At 43.0% G+C, this 23,548-nt stretch overlaps 1 protein-coding gene across 2 annotated transcripts in view; it reads left to right on the top strand.

Moving 5' to 3' along the window:
* Positions 1-1,225: 1,225 nt before the first annotated feature.
* Positions 1,226-23,548, top strand: part of cntn4 (contactin 4) — a 200,745-nt gene continuing 178,422 nt past the window's right edge. The window contains exons 1-2 of one of the 2 annotated variants that reach the window (XM_030091111.1): positions 1,226-1,779; positions 4,970-5,039. The gene's annotated coding sequence lies outside the window, so the exon portion shown is untranslated. The remainder of the gene's footprint in view (positions 1,780-4,969; positions 5,040-23,548) is intronic. The other variant, XM_030091110.1, reaches the window with a different exon arrangement.

The raw sequence follows: 23,548 nt of genomic DNA, 5'->3' as shown, positions 1-23,548 counted from the left end.
AAACGGTTTTCTGCCTCTTCCAAGCAGGGCCGGTCCGGGCTTCTCAGGCACCCCAGACGAAACGGGGGGGGGGCGAGCAATTCCGAGCGATACTGAGCAGTGCAGTGCGATGGAGCGCTGCAGAGTGGGGCGCCGCAGAGCGCGGTGCTCACACGGAACACGCAACACCCCCCCGCCTATGCCTAGAACCGGCCCTGCTTCCAACGCAATTCAAGGGTGTCAAACATGTTGCTCACAGGCCAAAACCAGCCCTCTTACACCCCGTTTACCAGACATTTAGTAATGAAAACAGAAAGATTTTGTTGCGTTTTGAGTTTGTTTACATAAAACCACTGAAAATGCAACTGTCTCCATGTAAACGGATGAAAAACAAGTTTTTTAAAACAGTCCAACCCCATCTCCGTGTAGACAGAGGAAAACGCAGCTTTTCAAAAACACTGTTCACGGTAGTAAATAGTTGTTGCTCAGTAGATGAACAATGACATCATGTGTTCCAGCAGAATACCAGGACCCAGTCCAGATCCTCCTGGTTCTGGTAGTTTTAGATTTGACAGTCACTGTGATAACAATCCAACTTGTTCTCACGACTTGTTCTCACGACTGTGTGTCTGGGTTCATCACCAAAACAACCAACAGCGCCAACTTGTGGCCTGACATGCTCATGACATCCCTGTCAGAACATCACTGTGGAAACTTAAAACTTCCCTGAAATGAAAATGCCTAAAAAAACGGTCTGATTTCACTTAGAACGTCGAATCTCAAAAACGTGAGAGCCGAAACATGAAGCCACCAGGGAGAACATGCAGACTCCCAGCCTCACACCAGTGATTCTCTGGCTGGGATACCCGATTACACTGACTGGAATATTTCTGGCTCATTTTTTTTGGAGTGTTTCAAGCTAAAAATATAAAGCGCAGCCCGGTGATGACAAACACAAAGTGTCAGACTCTGCTCTTTCCACATGCTGCTGACAGCTATTACAGCTTGTTGACTGCGGCATAACCAAGCCAGCCAGAAAGGTATTTGGTCCATCAACATTTTAAGACTGCTTGGACATCCCAGCAGCAGCAGCAGGAGGAGGAGGAGGAGGAGGAAGAGGAGGAGGAGGAGGAGGAGGAGGAGAGTCTGTTCCGCCTGAATGGACGGAGCAGTGCGGAGGCTGCTGGCCGGGAGGGGAGGAAAAGAAGACAGACAGGAGAGAGAGAGGGGGAGAGAAAGGAAGAAGGGAGCGCTTTCTTCTCCTTTGCCTGTGTGCGTGCCGGTGCGTGCGTCCCGGTCTCGACGCATCGGAGTGTGCGCAAAAGGCGCGCACGCAGCGGGCTTCACTTTTCCAATATGCAACCTGCGAGACGCCACGCCGTCAGCTACTTGTGCCACTGAGAGAGAGAGAGAGAGAGAGAGAGAGAGAGAGAGAGAGAGAGAGAGAGGGAGAGAGAGAGAGGGAGAGGGAGGGAGAGAGAGAGAGGGAGGCAGAGGGAGGGAAGAGAGCAGGATGAGGATGGGGATACAGTAGTGGTGTCGCGCAGAGCAGAGCAGAAACAGCGCGGCGCAGCAGCTCGGCTGAATGTAGCTCTGAATCCAGGAGCTGCATCTCTGTCTGGCTCTCTCCCTTTTCCTTTTCCTTTTTTCTGTTTTGTGTTCTCTTTTTTTGGGGGGGGGGGGATTTTCGGAGCCTATTTCTGTCCGGGACTCCCACAGTGATGTCTGTGCGCACTCTTTGCTTTAGAATACGGATTAATCTGCGGCTGTGAGATCACCCGCTTCCCCCAAAAAAACAAGGTAAGATGATCCTAATTGTTATTATTTATTAATAATATTAATATATTAATTATAAATGAAGCTATTCCCAAGTTGTATCAGTTTGACTGACAGCTCAGGAACACATAGATCGCAGCATCCGCTCCAACTTTCTTTATTTCTTCCTTCTTTTCTTGTTGTATTCCCTACACCGCCCATAAGATTCCATTAAATCCCCGCCGCCTCCGGGAGCCGTATAGGAGTCCATCTGCAGGCGGGATTGCCTTCTCTGAATTTCACCCTCTGCTGATCTCATTTGCCTGTGTCTACTTTGTTGTGGGACTATCATGGCTGAAGCGAGGTGTAATCTGCGTGCGCGCTGCGAGCGCAAACCGCGCCGATCGGTGCAGATGCTCCGTAATCCTCCCAAAAGCGTTGACCCTCCCTTTTTTTTTTTCCTTTTCAATAATCCCTGCAGGATTTTTTGCCTTTTGATTACAAACCACGGCTGCATCTTCCTCCTCTGATCATCGAACAACGTTTAGATCCAGTGTGCGTAAGGAGGATTGAGAGAAAAAAAAAAACTTGCACATGCTATATTAATGTGATTCAGCCTCTAGTAATGGAAAACAGAGTTCCCGCATTTTCGGATGCGAAAAGTTGAATATTTAATCTGATTTGTGTTGAGTGGTGTCAGTCCAAAATGGTGTTAATCACATCATAATCTGAGTGATGCTGAGCAGAAAAATAAAAAAAATAAAAGCTTTAATAGATCTGAGCATCTGTGCAGCTTCAGCAACAAAATGCTCACTCAAATCAGAACTTTGGAAGCGTGAAGAGGAAAATAAAAGCCCCTGTAAGATCAGATGAGGACCATGTGCTGCAGGAGAGCGTGGATCTGTTGATGCGTGGCTCATTCAGCAGCAGGTCTGAGTGACCCGCTGCTTGGCTGAACTCACTTTAAAGGTTTACCCACAGGAGAAAAACTGAATCCAGAAGGGATCGGGGTCATTTACCGGCCTCAATTCACGAGCGACTAGATTTCACCCAAAATGCCCCAAGCTGAAGGACAGAAAGTGTTACGAACATTAAACACCAAAATGCTGGTCCTCCTGATGAGTTTTAGTCATTTCAAACGCTAAACTATTAATACTTACGGGCGGCTCTGGCTTGGTTGTTAGAGTCGTTGACTCTGAATCGGATGGTTGCAGGTTAAATTCAAGGTTAGTGTCCTTGAGCAAGACGCTGAACCCCAAACTGATCCCAGTGGACGGACGGATGGACGGAGCGCCTTGCATGGCAGCCGCCGCCGCCGGGGTGTGACTGTGATTAACAGTGTAAAGCACTTTGGGATCCGCTCAAGCAGTGGCGGCTGTGGAAGGAAAATCCATTCACCTCTTACACTGTAGTTACTATTATCCGATCACTTCTTAGTTAAAAAAAAAAAAAGGAAAAAGAATAATTGTAATTAGGTCTTATTTCTTGTTGGCCAACATCTTCACATCATGCCTGATTGCTGGAAAAGTCATGCCGGGAGTTAAAGTTTAGGACGCTTCTGTTCAAAGTATCGGTATGGACGATCACAGCTGCTGGGGGGGGAGGCACCGGCATCGTGTTTGAAAAGCGATCAGCAGATTCGCACATCGCTGCTGGAGAGCGGAGGATGGATTGTGCATATTATTTGACAGTCAAATGAAGCTTCCCACATAAACATGCACAATCCACGATTATCTACCTGCTCTTCACAAAGGTTCATGACAGTTTCTCTGCAGTTTTGTGTTTTTCACGTAGTTTCCTTAAGATATCTGGAGGCCGCATCGACCGGCTGCCCAGACGCCGCAAAAATAAATAAATAAATAAACCCAAAGCAGGCCTTTAATGGTTGGTGGCGTCGTCGGAGGCCAACAAGCCTGTCAGGAGCGACGGGAGCGGCTGAAGTGACATTAAAAATACTCCGGGATAAGGTGCATTTAGAGGCGTGAGCATGAAACTTTCATCACATCGTTTCCTCGGGAAGTATCGAAGAAATGTGTCGCGGAGGTCATTTTTATTTCATGTCTCTTGAGGAAAGCTTTGCTGAAGGAACAGGAGATGAAGGGACGGCGTGTGTGTGTGCGTTTGTGTGTGTTTGTGTGTGTGTGTGCTTTTCTGCTCAAAGTGAGCGAGCGATGCAGCAGCAGCAGCGGCGATCTCTCAGTGAAGCCTCTCCACTTCACATTGACTTGTTTGGTTAGCGGATATGTTGGCAGCGCCGGCGTTACAGCGCTCCATCAGTCATCAGACCGAGGTCTGTCCAGCTCCTCCGTCAGCCGGCGGAGCTGCTCTCCAACGCCTGCTGTGAGTCGGGAACTTGTTGCGTTTAGCGATCCCTTTGCCTCAACCTGTTTTTCCTCATTGGAGGAAGAGCAACTCAGCAGAGATACAGAGATTAGTCTGGAAATCAATGCGCCATTTGACTCTTTGTTGAAGCAAAGAATGTGAGGAATCACCTGGTCTCAGTTGAGAAAGTGCTGCTTGTTGGTTATTCAATAGTAAATTGATCGGTTTGGGCTGGTGCTCCAATGAGCCAGGCTGATCCAGGCTCAGTTTGGCTGGTTTGAAATGTGAGGAATTGTCTTGTGGCGTTAGATCGGGGGCTCCGAACAGAAGGGAGACGGGTCAAAACCGGATCACCAAACACCACCCAGAGACCCGTCTCCAGTGTTTTCAGCTTTGCAATATTAATTGAACTCATATGGAACCAAATCAATTATTAGATTAAAAAAAAAGGACATTTTGTAACAAAAGCCAAAAAAAAAATAAATAAATGCATCCATTTTCTTAGAAGAGGCTCAGCTTCAGGTGATCACACTGTGGAAAACGATGCACATCTAGTTTAAAATGCCTTAATTTTCAACTGGCTATCATAGAACTGTCAGCCGAATAATACAAGACTCATTGCTGTAAAACAGGATGACTGGAGGAAGAGTTTTCAGGATTTTTTTTTTGATATTGCCAAAATTAATCAACAGTGGCAATAATAATCAGTATCAAGCTGAAGCTTCAATGCACCAGGCACAAAATGTAAGTATAAAAAAAAAGATCAACTGGTGAAATTACTGTCTACCTGAAACTCACAGTTAAAGTGAGACGCTTGAAATGTATTCAGCTTCACAGAAGGAACTTATCAATATGTGTTTATGGTGTCTGCAGTGAGAGGTTTCTAGTAGAAAATACTCTTTTCTTATTCAAGCCTGTTGTGATATGAAAAGATTCCTGGAGAACCGGTTTCAGCAGCTGTGAAGTAGCGTCACGCCGACCTGGTGAGTTAGAAACACACAACATCCTTCTGAGGACTGAATTCGTTAAAGGAAACTCTGAAACTCCTCAACATCAGCTCTTTGTGTCTGTATCAACTCACCATGGACGCACTTGCTGAAAGGACGCGTGCGATAAATGCATAAATGGAAGTGTAGACGCGTCGCGGTGACTCTGGCGGCAGAAACACAGAGATGTTTCAGACCATCGTGAAGAGATACGAGCTCAGCTGCCTCACGTCTGTACGGGTTAATGAGAGTGAGGCAGATGGAACGCCCCTAAAACATAATGCTGCTTCAGGCTCAGCGTCTGAAACTGAGAAACTATGTGCCTTTGGTTCCTCATAGCAGCATTTCTCTCCAGTTTGGGCACCAAGAGAAAACCTATGATTGATTTTTCATGTCTGCAGACTTTTTTACTGTATCGTATCTGATTGAAGCCAAACGACAGATCGGGGACTGACAACAGCGCCCCTTCACGTTTCTTCAGCTTGTTTTTTTAAGTTCAAATCATGTCAAACATAAACATCTAAAGTTATAGGCAGAAAACAGAAAACTGTCCTGTGAAGTATTTTTGAACCACTTATCAACTTCACTTGTCAGAAATGAGACATTTATGGGAAACATGGACATACGTATATCCAAGATGAAAGACGGAGTTACACTGGATGTCAAACCAAAAGACGCATTAAGAAGCTCTGCTGAAATGTGATCGTAGGAACTAAAGTCGAGCCTCTGTTGCCTCCTATCACAGCAGGGTGTCCAATGTAAGGCCCGCCGGCTACAACCGGCCCGCAAGATGCTCCCAATCTGGCCCGCCAGACCTTCAAAAAAAACAATTTTTTTTAGCATATTTCTTGGCGTCATGTTTAGGTTGTCATTATTTACTGTAGTAATTGTTTGTTTTTTGTTAAAATATAGACATTTTCATCACGTGTACTTTGTGCCACAGCTAAGAAAAACTTTCTCAAATCAGCTAAGATGTGTCTGACAGGCCTGCATTAGAGGTTTATTAGCGGACGTGTCGGGCTGGGAGGAGGCCTCCAGGTGGCCCCGGACTCATCTGTGGTTTGTTCTGGGAGCGACCGCCGCTTCCCCGACAGAGCTGGAGACGTCGGGGCTTCTTCGCTCTGCCGCCGAGGCCCCGTCTGACCCGAGCAGGGGCTGAAGATGGATCGCTGGATGGACCCGAGCTGAAGTGCTCACACACGTCCAGGGTTCACTCCTCATTCCCGCAGCGCTGCGTTTTGTTGACTCCCTATCAGTTCGCACGGCGCGTCTCCTTCACACAGCCGACGGCCGCCTCGCTGATCAGGTTAAAATCACACTTTACAACTTTACAAGCAGCAAATAAATACAAATACCTCATGTCAGGTGCTTGGCAGGGCTGCGTTTTTCTTTTTTCTTTTTTTGATGCCTCACTCTGCTGCATTTTCAGAGTAAACAGGGCCGGGAGATTTTCCACTGCTCCGTAATGGAAGAGGAAGCTGCGAGGCTCTGATGCTACTTTACCAAGAGCGGCATGTGGCTTTTATGTACGCCGTGCATTAGTATTCCGAATCTGGCGTAATGGAGTTGTTTGACAAGCCGAGCTGCTTGTGGTGAAGAAACGTCACCTGTCAAGTAGCATACTGGAAAATTACATGTTTCTTCCTCAGCCAGATTGTAAAAAAAAAAAGAGAGAAAAAGATGGCTGAGATTAGGCTGTGTTCCAGGAGCGTCGGCACGCCGCGGGCACAATGAGGGAAAGAGGAATTTTGTTTTTCCCGATTGAAACCAACTTGTGGTTTAATGAATCGACATAGAGAAGAAGTGGAGATAGAACCAGCTTCGACTGCGTCTGTCGAAAGGAAGCACAGAAAAAAATCTTTCATCCACTCTTGGCTTCATGCAGCATCTTATTATTGGTTGTTAATTCATCCAGTTAAAGCAACATCGCGGACATGTGTCATTTATTATTACTTACTTAACTCTACTCAGCTGTGTGGACAGATGACTCTAAAGTCCCAGGAGAATATGGACACTCTGGAGTCCGCCTTTGTTGCTGCTTGCGCGTGTGCAGAGGATCTATTGACTCCAGCTTTGGTGCGAATTACAAATTTTGTCTGATTTTCCTGAAGGCAACTTGTGGTTTAATGAATCAACACGGAAGGAAAGTAGAAACAGCTTCGACTGCACCTGTTTAAACAACACAATTAGCGGATGGGAAGCTCCTCCAGAGGAGGCCTGTGCACCGCTGAAGCAAAGCTTTCATCTGCTCTGGGTTTCATACGGCGTCTTCCTCCAGACTCAGTTAAAGCGAGGTCTCAGCCGTGTGTAATTTACACACACACACACAAAAAAAAAACCCGCCCCTGCTGTAAGCACCAAAAGCAAATTGTGTGCACACTGGTGCGTGTCGGGATCTGCCGGGAACGGCGCTCCTCGGTATTGTTTACCTCGCCCCATCTCTCGTGTTCATTCTTAATATTTGAATGTATGGCTCAAAGAGACAGCTCCATCCCCAGCTCTGTTTAGCAAGTCTCATTGGTTTCCTGCAAATGGCCTATTTGTAATCCAATCATATTAGAGTCGTTTCCCTGCTTCGGCGATGCTTTACGACGCTCCGTCACTTCCAGGCCTTTGGTTTCCATGCACAGCGCTCCTTTGGGGTGCGTCTTCACAGAGCGATGTTTCCTAATTCAAACATTGTTGCGCGCCCCCTCTCCTTGGGAATGGCTTTAATTGAGTGCTTAATAAGAGCGGCGGCACACAGCAGCCGGCTTCTGCAGCGGGTGTGGATGTGGATCTGAGCTTTGGGACTGCTGCATTATTAAATGTACTTATATAAGACCTCTGAACGGCTTCTTCTTCCCGAGCAATCTCAGGATAGAGCCGAGGCGGCGAGACTCTCCGAGAACACACACACCAGAGCAGATTCTCCGGGCTGCGTTGTTGGCCCACTGGGTGTGGCTGTTGTGTGAGAAACATCTGTCCTCCCTGATTTAGCACAATATAAGCACTCGATCAAGCCGCGCTCCCCGCCAGGCATTGTTACCGTCTTTGTCTGAATCAAGATTAAAGGACTGAATGGAGCGTCTGTGATGACTCAGGGAGACTTGCCACAAATACACCCGAAACATCGCGCCGCCGTCCGCCGATTGATCGACTCCGCCGCCCGGTTTTGAAGCGATGGAAATCACGCTGGGTTTTCTTCAACAGGTTCGGATCCGGGAACGTTTTCCTTTAATCGTCTTCCTCCTTCGTCTAACGAATTCCAGCTTCATGGCAGGAAAACGGTTTTGGTTCTTCAGCACACGCCGTGTCCCGCGAGCAGCTGTGCAATCATGTGGCATTATGTCTGGATTTACTTTACGGGAGAGTTTCACAATAGCGAGAACACACAAGATCTCAAATAAGAAGCTTTTTTGCCTGCCCCCCCCCCCCCCCCCCCCCCCCCCCCCCCCCAAGTCTTTGCTTTCCGGAGCTGAGTGGGCCGAGTTGATGAACTCAAAACTGGAGCAATTATTTTGAGTGAAAACAGGGAAATGGGAGAATAGACAGCTAAAGTGGAAAGTTAATGATGTCTACTTTAGTTACATCTTGTTCCATTTAGCAATTCCCATCAATCCACAGGTGTTTTTTTGATATTCATGAAGCGACTACAATACCGCAATCACTAATGAAAAAAATGAAAATCAGCAGGACTTTTCCAATGTTCCTCTGGCAGCAGAGGGGATATATCCCCCGAGTGGCTTACTATTGTTCTAGATCTCTTCAAGCAGTGCAGGAAATTTTTTGGGTGCACTCAACCGATTTGACACAAAGTCCAGCCGAATCGTCTCGGGGATTGCTGTCTGTGGAAACATCTGTATAATGCCACTCGCTGTCCTGTTGGGACCTAAAAAACGGATGGAACTTGGTTTGAGATTGAGACTTTGAGACTTTTAAGTGTCTCCTACCAAGTTTTTGTTCAAACCTGTGATTCGATTCAGTGAATCCCATTAGAATACCGTACCATTAAGGAAATCCCTTGATGATCCTGGCTGGATTTAGATGTACCACCAGCTTCCTGTGTTGTTTCATTATTTTCATTCAGGACTGTCATAATAACTTATCGATGGGCCTGAAGCTTTGACCCTAGATGGGGGGCATCGAACACAAGTTCAGCGGCCACACACTACCCAGTTTGCTCTTGAGTGGACCGGAATGCTTGTCTTTGTTGTGGTATAAGTGACAAAAGTCGATATTTTCACAAAATCCAGCAATTATTACTGAAAGTGGCTGCAATCCTAATGTAAAGTCAATTTTAATGATATAATCTGGTGCAAAATACAGTAAAAAGTCCAAACTATCGCATTATGCCTGTTTTCATAAACTCATCCTAAACAGCCTGACACTTTGCTCACGCCAACATTTTCAAGGTAAAATGCAAAATTAGTTTAAAAAAAATTGTGAAAATCTAGCCAGATGGGGGTCAGATTGGAGCGTCTTGCGGGCTGGTTTTGGCCCACAGGCCTTAAGTTTGTTGCCTCGCTAACCAGCCCTGCCCACTCCTCATCCACGTTTGGATTTTGGGTAGGAGCCCATAGAAGGGGATTTCACTCAGTTGTGAAACGGCCGAGCCAATCAGTGTTGCCGCTTTTTGTTTTCAAATTTTTTTGGCGAATTCCGGTGGCTAAACCGGAAGTGATGCTATGACTGCATGTAGCGGAGATTATGGACTTTAACTTTAACCATTGTCTGAAAGCTGCAATAAGTAAAGTTACAGCCAAAATACCGAGTATTACAACAATCAAGCAAGAGCAAGAGTCTGCGCCTGGTGAGTTGCTTACAGGAAAAGACATTTTCGCGTGTCTTTGCGTGTAAGGAAGCTAGAGCTAATGAGCTAATGCTAACCCTTAGAGAAGCGAACGCATTTTGATGACGTATTTGTTTTGAGGCGCTGATTGGCTGAAGTGTGCTGTCAGTCGAAGGAGTAACCGACACCCCCTGCAAGAAGTTTCTATGGACTTCTATCCAGACTAAGCCCAAATCCAAATCCAAATGTGGATGAGGAGTGGGCGGGGCTGGTTTACGAGGCTATTAAGTTTGACACCCCTGGCCAAGGAGATTTGAGTTATTCATCCATCCGTCTGTATTCTACATTCAGCAGTTGGAAGCTGCAGACTGTTCAGACCCGCCCAGATGGATGGTGAGAGACTCTGCTGAAGCAGCAGCAGACGTCCACACCGGGGTTCAGCCAGTTCCCCGCCATCCCAGACCCAACCGGCGCACATTTAACCTGACAGAGCAGCGAAACCACAGAGAACACAGCTTTTAACTTGTGCAAACCAGAATTTTTTCTTTTCCACCAAATAACGTCTTTAGCGTGAGAGTAGTCGTTCTGGAGCAGAGTCTATTGGGGTCGGTCCAGGTTTCGTGAGTCCGTACAAACTAAAACACTTTGTCACAGTTACAGCTTTTCAATTTGCTATTGAATTCTCGGCTTTACCTCCGGCATCGCTACCCAGACGAGGCGGGCGCCTCGCGGGAGCCCGGGGTTAGTGTATAAACGGCGGGGTCAGTGAAAAGAAGTCGGATTGTGACTCTTAAAAACAGGAAACCGTTGGTAGAGTTAGAGTGAAGTTGCTGGGTCAGCGCTGAATACCCAGGGTTAAATTTACTCCGTTTCTCTGTGTGTCGGCAAACGGCTGGGTGACACGGCGAGGCGGAGCTGTGGAACTGCCCATTTCTGCTGGAGTTAGAGCTGATGTTCTGTAATGCGGCGGCCAGAACCCCATCCAGACGCTGGTACCCTGAATAATACATCTCCTCAGCTCCAGTGTCACAGTCAGAAGAAAGCGCCGTTCTTGCAGGAATATCAGAAGCAAACGGGCATTTGAAGAGTTCTGGACCTGATTATTATAATAATGGAGGTGAAATACGAGGATATTGTTCCTTTCAAGGTCCAAACGTGAGTCTTTAAAATTCTATAGAAATATTTTGACCTCATTTTATACAGCATCAGTGGCTACATCAGAGGTCCGCACACCGCCGGAGCCACAGAAGACGTTTCCCCTCAGTTTTATCAATAGTTTTGATCAAAAACCAGTATCTTATGTTGCATGTATGAAGTTTCCATTACAGTTCAGGAGGGTGAGCATTTCATTACATTTGACCTTTATTTGAACCCGATGTGAGCAGCTTCACTCCTCTTTTTCATTTTATTTATGAATTTATTTTTTTTAAGACAACTTTGACATTTTTGGCTTTTTTCAGCAGGTTTGCAGTTTTTTCCCCCCATTTGTATTTTTTTTCAGAAATTGTAATATTTGAGATTTATTTTTACTTGTCTTACTTGTACTTTTTTAATCACTGTTCTAAGAGTCATGTTTAAAATGATTCTGATGTTTATTTATTTATTTATTTATTCATTTATTTGATTGGGACAGTGCATGTTGATGAACATACATAAAAAACATGAACGTAAACATGCCAGATTATAGCCGAGGGCTAGTTTCCATCTGTTGTCCCAAAGGGTGGGGTCACACAAGGGCAATACAAGGACAAGGACAATAACAAAATTACATGAACATTTCACATTCTCCACATTTGCACACTTCATTTAAAATTTAAAACACATGCCATTTAAAACAATGTGTAAATAGAACAAAAATAAGTCAAGTGTTTATTGACATATACGTTTTGTGGAAGCTTAATGGGGCCTCTACAGAGGTGTTAGCGGTGTGTGTAGCTTTAGAAGCTCTGCAGAGCCGGTCCCTTCACGTATAATTTTACACCTGGATTATAAATCATCGTTCAGACTTCTGATAGAGGATGTAACCCTTGAGATGTCATGCCAACCCTTAAATCATGATGCTTCCTCCGCCGTGCCTCACTGTGGGATTGTAAACACTGAAGTCTTTAGACTCAAGGAGGCTGTTATTTTAACAAGTAACTGCAGCTCTACATCTGGTTTATTTTTGTTTAATGAACATTATTTGTTCTCGGGTTCACTTACTTTGTCAAGCCGCCCTGCTCTTATTTATTGGCTGATTTCAACAAAAATAAAATATGAACACAGTTTATGCGCTGTTCAGTTCGCACCTTTTGTTGTAGTTTGGCTGGCGATTCCCGGTGTAGGAGGCTGCCAGACATCACAGCTGGACCTGCACTCTGCCCACTCTGGAGACGGAGATTTGTTTTGTAATAGATTAAAAGAGATTTGAAGGATCTTTGTTGAATCTGGATACTAAGAATGCATATTATATAGAGGCAATTCCAGGTTCCAAGGGTAAACAGTCTTAATATAATTTTATTAGGCCTTCAGCATTAAAATCAAACATGTCTAATTTGTTGGTAATTCCAGTTAAAAGGTCTTAAAATTTGGTGTGATATTGTAAGCATTAGAAAAAAAATGAAAATGAACTATTTTCCTCTGAAAACAACTCATTTAAATATTTATAATAATGATCATCATTCTTCTGTTCTGTTCAGATCCCTTCCAAACAGGCTCATTTCATCAAACTGCGGTTCTCCGTCAAACTGTTCAAGCAGGTTGGAACAATTCAAAATGAACGACAAAGACATTTAAACAGTTGAGTAAAAAAGGCTTTAAAGTGCTGAATGGTTATTGAAACTGGGCTGGAGGAGAGTGGATTACAACACCACAAAGAAACACGGAAAGTATGAAAATGACTTTAATAAAGACACATTAAGAAATACCCGAGACTGACCTTCAAACACATAACATTCTGAGTTCGAATAAATAAATTTTAGTGCTTGGAATTACCAAACAACCGGTTTTGAAGTACAATCCATTCAAGTGATTCAAGGTAAAAATTAAATTAATGCTAATTTAACTGAAAATGCATTTAAAGCTGCCTGTGAATGCCTCGCTGTCTTCAGCTGTCAGACAGGGTGTTTTCTTTTTTGCATTCAGGTGTGTTTCTGAATTGATCTGTTGTGGCTCCAGTGGTGAATTTTCTATTTTGAATTTCTCATACAAAACCTGTTTGTGTTTTTTCTCCACATTTGTTCTGCAACACAATGTTTAATTTTTATGAGTGTTATAGAACTCAAGGCCAGTCTTGTTCTCCAGACCACACTTTCAAGACCTCGGTCCTGAATCTTCACTGCAGTGCTGCTCTTTTACTCACCTGATTAATAAAGTTCATAAATAACTGAAATTTCTAGTGTAACTCTCCCACCACACAGTTTTCAGTTACAGGGTCTTATTGGGGATCTTTTACCAGTACGCTGCTCAGTATCAAGTATAGTTTTACACATTCAAACAGACTTTATCACACAGAAATGATGTTCTGGTGTGTGCATTTAGTGACTTTGAGGCTTGAAATTCAACAGATTAGCACAAAGGAACAGACTCTCCTATCTGGTGAATAAGTCATCTGAGTATTTCGGTTCGATTGTGAAGACAGCAGTTGTGTTTCCTCCCAGGGTTCAGGTAGACGGTTTTTAATACTTCGAAGCTAAAAATACATGGAGACGAGCGAGGCACAGTCTGGGAGTGCCTTGCTGAAGGGCACCTTCATGCTGCCCAAATCCTCTGGAGATCACTTCCAAAAGACAACGGCGTCTGTATTTATGTTGCATTAATACTTTGAATTCCTTCCACAACAGATGAAGTCCTCATTGTCTCAACTTGACCTTCCGAGTCCTGAAAACTCTTCTTCTCCACAGAAATGATTGTTTCTGCTGCGGTGTTCATACAGTGTGAAATGCAGATGTTGCAGAGCGCAGGTATTGAGAATCTCATCTGTTTCTCAGATGTAATAATTACGTATTCCAGAAGGGCTTTGTTTGTTTATCCGACCATTTCAGATGTCTGCCGTTCGGATAAATGAGATTCTGTAGTCATTGTATCAAAGCGCAATTAGCCGCTTCATCCATTTAAACCAAGGACGGAAGTTAAAACAAACAAAAAAAGTTCTGTTTACTGCGGAACCAAACTTCATCCGTCTTGAATGTAAAGGAAACTGATTTTGCTCCTTTTTATTCTGAGAACGTCGATCAATCCCGTTCTTCTTAGTCTGTGTGTGATAATTGTCTCATCAGCAGATCTGCATAATTTCAGTTGGAAATAAATATACATATATTTAAAAAAGCATTGCAAAAGATGCATTTCCTTATCAGATTGACATTTGTCTTTCGGGACGTGCACGTCTTCCATGTCTGGAGGCCAGACATAGCTTCATTGTCACCTTATTTTTTCTCATTAATCTTGCTGTTCATGGAATTTGGCAGCAGTGGACATATACTCATGTGCAATAAGCTCCTCGACAATTAATCAAATCTGCCTTTCACTCAGTTACTGGATTGATTTTTTTCATGGTAGAATGTTGGCTTAAAGTGCCGACGCGGCGTCAGTAAGTCTTTTCATTGGCCGTGCCGCCGCACCGTGTTTTTTTTTAGGTCCAATGACACTGGAGGGAATCGATTTTCCAAACAAAGAGCATATTTACACCACAGGGAAGAAAACACCATCTGGGCTTTAAACCGACGGACAATCTCATTGTTCAGGAAAGACCCTTCATGCAGCTGCGTTTCTCTATTTTTCTCCTCAGGTTGGCATGCTGTAGGTTAGGAGTGTCAAACATAAGGCCCGTGGACTAAAACTGGCTGCCAAGAGGCTCTAATGGGACCAAACTACAAAACTATCATACAGAGTAACAGATTTTTACTAAAATAAAGAAATATTCCTCATATATTCACTGTAAAATATATACCTGAGAGTTTTACATTAAGAGGTTGTTATATCAATATATTAACTCAAGATGGAATTGTGCCGCATTCGGTCCCTGATCGGTCATGATTGTTTTTTTGGTTTAGAAAGCCGAAAACCGCAGTTTGTGACGGCGCGCCGTCGTCTTCCAATGTCCTAAATGCTGATTGTCGTCTCACTCCGGTGTGACTGGATGTTTGGTTGCAGACCCTCTGTCCTCCAGTAAGATCAGTACAGAAACTCCAGGTGCCTAAAACTCGCTCTAAATCTCACGTTGTCACGTTGCCAAACTGTAAAAATGATTTTCCATTCCTCTGTTTTATAGAAGCTGGTTTATTGTAACTGCTGTTTCTGTTCATCTCAGTAAAACGTTTCTGAATTGACTTTAAACGATCCAAACTGCTGCTGAAAGACAGCGATCATATCACAACCATTAACGGTCAAATCTGCTTTTTATTTTATTCACTGGCTTTTCTGCAACTTTAGAATTACATTCAAGATATCTGTGATCACACAGGAAGAGCTGCCATGTTGCTCTTCATTTTTGTTCCATTAATTTCTGAAATGAATAAGAGAAAATGAATGGAAAATGAATGTTTTTCACTGTTAATACTGGTCAAACTGTCTGACGTTAACTGAAATTCATACATCTGTGTAAATATGTTTTGAGATTTTAAATTCTTAAAAAAGTGCAAAAAATTCATAAATATTCTGAAGAGTTTTAGTATTTTAAAAGTTATGAAATTAATAATATCTTTTTGATAAAAAAAAAATGCAGTTTTTTTATGCGTTTCAATAATTAAAAAAATATTGAAAAAAACCTTTCATGCGTAAAAAATTCTCTGGAAAAAATATCAGGTTTTATATGAATGTTTTTATTTGCAGAGTAGTGCAAATTAACCGATAAGGACTGCCTCAGTAAAGAAGGATTTTACTGAGCTGCAGTTCATTTCAACATGATCATTTTCTGATTAAAATTCCCAGATTTGGACTTCCTGCATCCATAACTCTTCAATGAAGCGTCATCCACACACATCTTCTTCAATAAGTTGTGTTTTCAGCGGCTGTGGTGTAAACAAACACCCAGAACGCAATGAAAGCTTTCTGCTTCCTGTGTAAAGAGGGCCTGAGGGGGATCGGTTCCGATTCCGGGGCGTTGAATGCACAGAATCAGGCATTAGCAATAATTAACAATATAATGAAAGAATGTCAAGATTCCAATTCGACAATCCAGCAGCCAAAGCTTCATCTGTGTTTCAGTGTCTGAGAGGCTGGTTTGACTCTAGATTGTGTCTTCAGCAGACACCAGAAGGCGATCCCAGTGACATTCATGTCTTCCTGGGAGATCTGAAACAGAGAGAAGCTGCTCCTCTATAAATATCTCCTCCATCTCAGCCCTGAATTCAGTTTTCGTGTGGATTGGCTCTGACCGCCGAGCTGAGCTGCAGTTTGGACGAGTCGCTCTCCAATTCCGCGCTGTCCGGACTCGCCACCCACATCAGCGGCGATGTGGAGGCTTCGCGCGGCTGTCATTTGTTTGGCTCCGTCAGAGCAGGAGCTGTGCCCACACACACACACACACACACACACACACACACACACACACACACACACACACTGTCACGATGGAGCTGGACACCTCAGGCCTGTGCCATATGGAAATGATTCAACAACAGAGGTGTTGATTGTGGCGTGCGGCGGCCCTGCAGCCTGGAGTTCTGCTGAACGCCGAATGTTCGGCTTGTTTGATGCTTCATGACCGAACGGCTCCGACTCTGGAAGATTATATTGATCAGCTGGAGATTAGAATAAGTCTGAGCTGCAGATGTTTTTGCAAATGTCTGTCTGGAATATAGAGTCACTTTGACAGCAAGAGAATATTAAGCACAACGGTCTGAGTTCTTGCCAGATCTGGCTGGAGACAAATACAGTTTCTATTGATCGCCTCTCGATCTTCACTGATAATGACTGTCCCTGATTAATCAACATCTAAAGCGCACCGAGAGGACAGCGTGAAAATCACATATGGATTAAAGAATCAGCCTGGACACGAGTTTATACAAACATCTGACAATGATCCAATCAGGAAAATGAAGTGGGTGCAAACGCTAAATGGGAACATGGTTCGATTCCCGTGAGGATTTTCATGAGTGGATTTTGTGCCATGGCTGGTAGAAAGCATAACATTACCATTACCATTAAATTACATAATTAGTGTGAAGTGATTAAGGGCAATAGTTGAATGTAATTAAGCTGCTCAACAGATACTGATTTAAAATGATCCATACACTTTGTGCTTTTTAGCAAATTTGTGTCGAAATGCAAATAAACCGGTTTTCATTTGCCTTTGAATGAATCCGTGTTTCATTATGTATGCCATCTCTGTTTGCCTGGGTTGTAAGAAATGACTTTATTCCTGTAGATTTGAATCACAGATGAAATGTAAAGTAAATATAATTTCCAATCAGGCAGCAGAACGTGATCCATATCTAGTTTTTTCTCCCTGCATCAGCGGTCAGAACGTGTGGTTTTGTGGTTTTAGCCACGACTGGCGTCCGTCCAAGACTTGCAGTAAGCTTGACAGTAAGGTGGCTTTACTACAAAGAAAGTACAGCAAACAGCGCTAAGCCCTCCACAGAAACACACCGAGCTTTGTTCACTTTCAGTTGTGCTGCTGAGAGTTTTCCTTTGGCTTTCCTGGACATTTTTTGTTTTTTCCTTTTTTTTTGTTTTTTTTTTGTTTTTTGGTGTGTGTTTCCCCGGGGCTGTGTCCACTCTTGTGCGGTACACCACTTTTCACTCACACAGACCAAACAGGTTTCAGTCCACCTGTTGTAAATTCCTCCACATCTTCAGGTTTGATTCAGTGGGCTTGACTGAACGCAACAAAATGCACATCATGCTTTTGTGGTGATTCGTTATCAGCTAAAAAACCTCCTGCACATCGAGTCTCAGTTTTAGAGTTTGTGTTGTCTTTTACACAAATGGACCATCTGGGTTGGTTTGAATCAAACTGATTGGACCAGATTAGACATGCTTACATCAGTACAAAAGGATCTGATGAACTGATTTGCAATTTGTTGGTCTTCTGTATTAGAAACAATTTGAACAAAGTGTTTAAAAGGAAGCAAACTTTGAGGGATTCAACAGTTTGTTTCGGAAACCCGAATGAAAATGCATCTTGACCAAATATGGAGATGCAGTAAAAATAAGATGAATTACTATATAAGATTTTAGGAGCATTCATGGCCTTCAAATTCAAGTCGACATTTCCTCCTCCTGCTGAAGCTACAGTACCCGAGTGTGTGTCGTCTTGGCTCGGTCCTCTGAGTGGCCACATCTGTCTGCAGGTGGAGCAGCACCTTTGATCACGGCCTCGTGGTTCTGTTTGGCTCTCCGCCCTCAAACCGCCCGTTGATGAATCTCTCAGGACCGGGCCGGCACACTGACCAGACGTGTCGTCTCCTCCCATGCTAATTTCATTCGAGGCTCACCGCTGCGTTCAGGGGCCAGGAGCCGCGGAGCGTCATCTGCGTTGGCAGATTCCAGTTTTAAAGGCGAGGTGGATTTATTGGGTCGGGGGAGTCACAGGTGTGCCGCCGACTTTTATGGACATGCTGGAGACTGTCACGCAGCGCGCTGCTGGCGCCGTCACCATCTTTCACGTGAGTTCTTCTCACGACGCCCCGGCTTTTCTCAGCATCAGCTGTGCTCTCGCTCAAAGCCACCAGCACCTATTTATTCTCCTTATTTAACGCATAAAAATCCAATAAGCTCCTCTCTGTACAATGGGTAAAACTCTATCTATCTTGCAATTTTCTGGCAGTCTGTCACTGGCTGAACACACTGATTATCTCCCCCCTCCAGCCCAAAAGCATCATCAGTCATGTCCCTTTACCAAATGCTGCTGCAGCGCATTACATCTTTAATATCAGACGCCTGAGTGATTCTGCCCCAGCCGCAAATTATGGTGAGGAATCTGGGAATATCAGCTTCAGCAGGAAAAAAAAAGAAAAAAAGGACTGATTTATATAAACTGTGCCGTCATTATCATCGCTGCTGGGAGAACTCTGAGCACCAGCAGCAGCAGATTCGTCAAGACTTGAAGGTTTCAGGATTTCACGTCACTCCAAAGTCTAAGATGAAGGTGCAGAAATCTCACTAATATTAAAACAGGAGTTTAACGTCTTTTAAGCTGTGTTGCAGTAAGACAAGACTGACACTGAGGCCCCACTGACTCAGAAATGTTTCAAGTAAAACAAACAAACAAAAAAAACCAGTTTTTGCATTTTCAAAATAAGTCTTCTCTTCTGAATTTGGTTCTGTTTTGTATAACAGACTGAACCAACCTGTTGAAACTTTGTTTTAAATCGACTGCGATTTGCATCACTTCCGGCTCTTAAAATGTGTGTGAATAAAATATAAAGTAGGTTTAAAATCCAACATGTTTCTTTTTGGTATTATCATATGTGGTGGATTCAGAATTAGCGGCGAGACGTCATGCTGGGAAAAGCCCCCGATCTCTCTCCTCGGCGATGTTGACCCAGTGGGCAGCGGTGCTCTGACTGCTAGTCCTACTTCCATTTTAATAAAGACAGTGGCACTGAGAAGCAAAACATCTCTCAAGATGACAAGTAATTATTTCATCTTCTTCACAGTTTCTGAAACGTTGCAGAGGATGATCTAACAGCGGGGTCGTTCCAGATCTCCCTGAGTCAGACTCACGGCGACCTTGTTTTTCTTGTGTTGGCTTGTTAAACGCTTTAGATGTTTCTCTTCATATAATAAGTGCCGGAAAAGATGCTGATTCATGTCGGTGCTGTAATGCAGCGAGCAAACCTTAACGAGGGATGTCTGGATATGCTGGAGCATTAATTACCTGAGACGGGCAGGAATCCAGCTCTTCTCAAACGGCCCGGTTCGACTCCGGCCGGCCGGAGGAAGAGCCGCTCCAGTCCTGCGCTCCCTATAACCCCAAACCCGTTCCAACGCCGCGCCCTCCAACAGGATGTTTCTTCGCCCTGCGTGATGAAGCTCTGCCTTGTCTCTCAGATACAGATCAGTGTGCGCCGCTCGCTGCCAAATCACGAAGAGACGGCAGCTATAAATGAGCCGGGAATATACTCGACGCCTCTTCCTGCATGAAACCTGAACTAAGTTTATCTCCATGCGGAGCGCTGACGCTCTCCACATTCACCTCCATTAGCTGCTGAACCAACGCCGATATGACAGCTTCAGGATAAGAGGTGGAACTTTAAACACATTAAAATACTCGTTTAGGGTTATATAAGAAACTACTGTTGGATGTTTTTACTTCTATTGCTTACAATAATCAGATTACTCTTTCAGCCATATTTAGGTAACATTTAATTATATTAGCCTTCGAAAAGAAGTGAAGCTAATTCGTTACTATTTCAGTTTATTATTAAATTGTTGTATGTACTTAAATAACAGTTAATTGCATTGTTGGAAAACTTTAATCACAGTCTAACAATCATTTTGATAATCACATAATACCTGCCAATAATATGATAATCAAATGTCGTGCAGTAACTTTCCACTACTGTAATAGAGACTATTGTAGAAAAAATGTCATAACTTCACACTTTATGGTATTAAAAAAATAGCATTTGAATAAAGATCCTTGTCAAAATGCAACAACTTCAGTCAATATTTTGAAAATACATATTTTGGCTGCATTTCTTGGAATTTTATCAAATGGTTTGGTGCTTCTTGCTTATCAAAATTAGGTCTAGTAGATGGGAGAGTGATATTCATTCAATGGATATATATATATATATATATATATATATATATATATATATATATATATATATATATACATATATATACATATATACATATATACATATATATATATACAGCAGCTGCCCTTCAATTTTATTTCTTTATCACAATCTAAATGTTTAAATTGAAAACATATTGTGTTTGTGGATTTTTTTTTTCTCTTGCGGAAAGTTTTGCATTAACAAAACTTAAATCGTTGGGTTTCCTTCTATCTCGATGGAGACAGCATTTTCAAAAAGTTCCACTTTGAGAGCTGTTTTCAAGAAGTGGCATTTGCAATGTCGTGTAAACGAACATCCAAAAGGCTACAAAAGTTTTTACGTTTTCATTTGAAAGCGTTGTGTAAACAGTCGGGATGGGACGGGATCTCGTGTCACGAGATCTCGCGAGATCGAAATGCCGCGAGATTTCTCGTCCATGCGTTGAACGATATTGAGTACGTTTACATGCAGGCAATAACCCCTTATTAGCTGGAATATTTATGGAATAATACATTACATGGCGCACAGCCATGGAAACACGTGCAAAAACCCAAATATGCTCATATTCATATTTAAAAACCCGGTCGAAAGGGACATGAAATGCTGTTCTGCGCATGTTCGATCCGCAAGGCATCTTGGTCTTTTGAGTACACAAACTACTTGTGATACAGTTTAATTGCTACGATGTAAATGAAATGTGCAGAAACGATCGTCCAGTTCGTCTCTTTTATTGACCAAACGATGCATCGCATCAGTGAACATTTTACCACGTCTTACCGGCTCACGCTCTTCTTCTAACAATATGCGGAGAGAGCCTGCAGCGGCTGCAGCGCCCTTCTTCTTCTGTGGTGTCTGTGTAAAATAAGGTTGAACATGCAAACAGCACACCTAGTGGCATGAAGTGCAAATGCAGCCATGGCGTCGTCTGTGCGCCGCGGTTTGAATGGGGATATCGCTGATCATGTAAACTTTAAAATCTCGTCTCGTCTCGATCTCGTGGACTCAATCTTGTGAGACATCTCGTCTCGTGGAATTTGTGTCTCGTCCCACCCCTAGTAAACTGGACTTTATTAAGTTACTGGCAATAATACATTTTTGTCACTTATTACATTATCAGTTGCTGAATTTGTCAGAATTTAGTTTAATTCTCCAATTAATAAAAGACGCTTCATTCAGTCTGGATGCAGTTGCAAAACAACAGTTTGATAATATCAAGTTTATTTCCAAACCCACATTATTTTTGTGAGTTTGGATGTCGGCTAAGCCTCTAAAAATAATAATGCGTTTTTTAATTTTTTATTCTTTTTTTTTAATTTTTTTTAGAACTGAACTCATTTGAATGAATTAAAGTCGTTCACTCAGATTCTATCTGATTGAACAGTTTAATGACTAGATTAGTTTTATTTTTTGTCTCTTTGTAATCATTTTGTAACAGTGCAGAGAGTGGGAGTTTCTAATACTTTTCTCTGTTTTTGAGAAACTCGTGCTGAAAAGCTCTTGTTACAAATCTGTGACGTGCTTGTCTTCCTTCGATCTGATTGGATGGCTGTGCGGAGGAAATCATTATGTGATATGCATTTGGATGGAAAATATAATGTTCAGTACGTTGTATAGAAATGACTGTTTTGACAAACCTGCATGTTACATTCTGTCATTGGAGACAGGCAGTGCTGTGTGCCTTTCAATGTTTCACTTGTGGAAAACAGTTTCTTGTTCGTACTGTCAGGTTGTGCAAAAGTCCCAGTGATCAGTAATGATAGTCACATATTTGCATATTGATATTGGGGATGCTTTCTGGACAAACTGAGGTCTTTGTTGGACATTCGAAAGTTTCCCCTGGTCTCACTGTTTTTCTCCTGAAGCGTGTGTGTTGGTGAGCTCTCCCGGTTCGCCCATATTGGAACTTGTCGCAGCCAACTACTTGCACATTCACCATATAGGAGCGTTTTTCTTGCAGTTAAGGTAATGAAACAAGCTTCTCTCATCATTCCTGAGCCCTCCCGGGGCCGTGTGACGCATAGAGTATGCTATGTGCTCTGAATGCATTTTTCCACGGTTCTGGGCCCGGTTAGAAAAGATCTAATTCACGGATGAAGGAGAAACTCAGGTACATCTTCATCTGCAGAGCTGTCGTCATCAAAACCCTTCAGTCTCCTCGAAGGAACGACTGAACTGAGATGAACCCACTGCAGCTCCTCCATCGCCTCACAACAAAGCCAGAGTGGACACGCTTCGGCTTCTCCACGTCTCATTTTAGACACTACATACACCACAAGAGCTGTTGAAGGGAATATATCATTATTACATTATTTGATTGAACAAACTTTTTTGAGGAAAAATTTTTTTTTTCCCCTGAACATCATTAGACATATACCAAAGGACCAAACTTGTTTTAGAACAACAAATGCTCTTTGAAAGACGTGTACTGTCATAAAAAAATCACATATTTTATGCGTGAAAATGTGTCAATATATGATTCAAATGACACACTTTTTTTCAGCAGCACTTGGATTGGCAGTAAACGTTCAGGAGATTGACAGCAAACAAACAAAAACACGTTCGTTTCACAATAAAAATAACACTCCACACCATCCTCCTCACCATCACACTGGATTCATGCTTTGTGCAATATTATTGTTCTCACTGCATTCATTTCAATATTAAGAACTGGTGCTTCATGCAATCAGCAGGTTGTGCCAGAAATACACGCAGTTTGTTAGATAATATGTTAAAAAAGTCACATAATTATTCACTTTTCTCCCTTAATGTCAGTTCACACTGGTGTTTTAGAGGAATCTGAGGATCGGGCCCATCATACGGCTTTGAACCTTGAAATGGATGATTGAAGGCTGATTTCTACTTGAAGCTGATGCATTTAACTATTCATTCCAGTTTACTGATGTTGTGCCAATGACAAACTAGGAATCTTATCTCAAGGAATTTTTCAAGAGAAAAACCTAACAATTCTACGTTATATTTCAGAGGTGACAGTGGAAAAGAAAAACTCCCTTTTAACAGCAAGA

This window comes from Salarias fasciatus, chromosome 5 (assembly GCF_902148845.1).
Source record: "Salarias fasciatus chromosome 5, fSalaFa1.1, whole genome shotgun sequence".
In the NCBI taxonomy this organism is placed as follows: domain Eukaryota; kingdom Metazoa; phylum Chordata; class Actinopteri; order Blenniiformes; family Blenniidae; genus Salarias; species Salarias fasciatus.
Note: the sequence above shows the minus strand (reverse complement) of the source record. Positions and strands in the feature narration are given on the sequence as shown.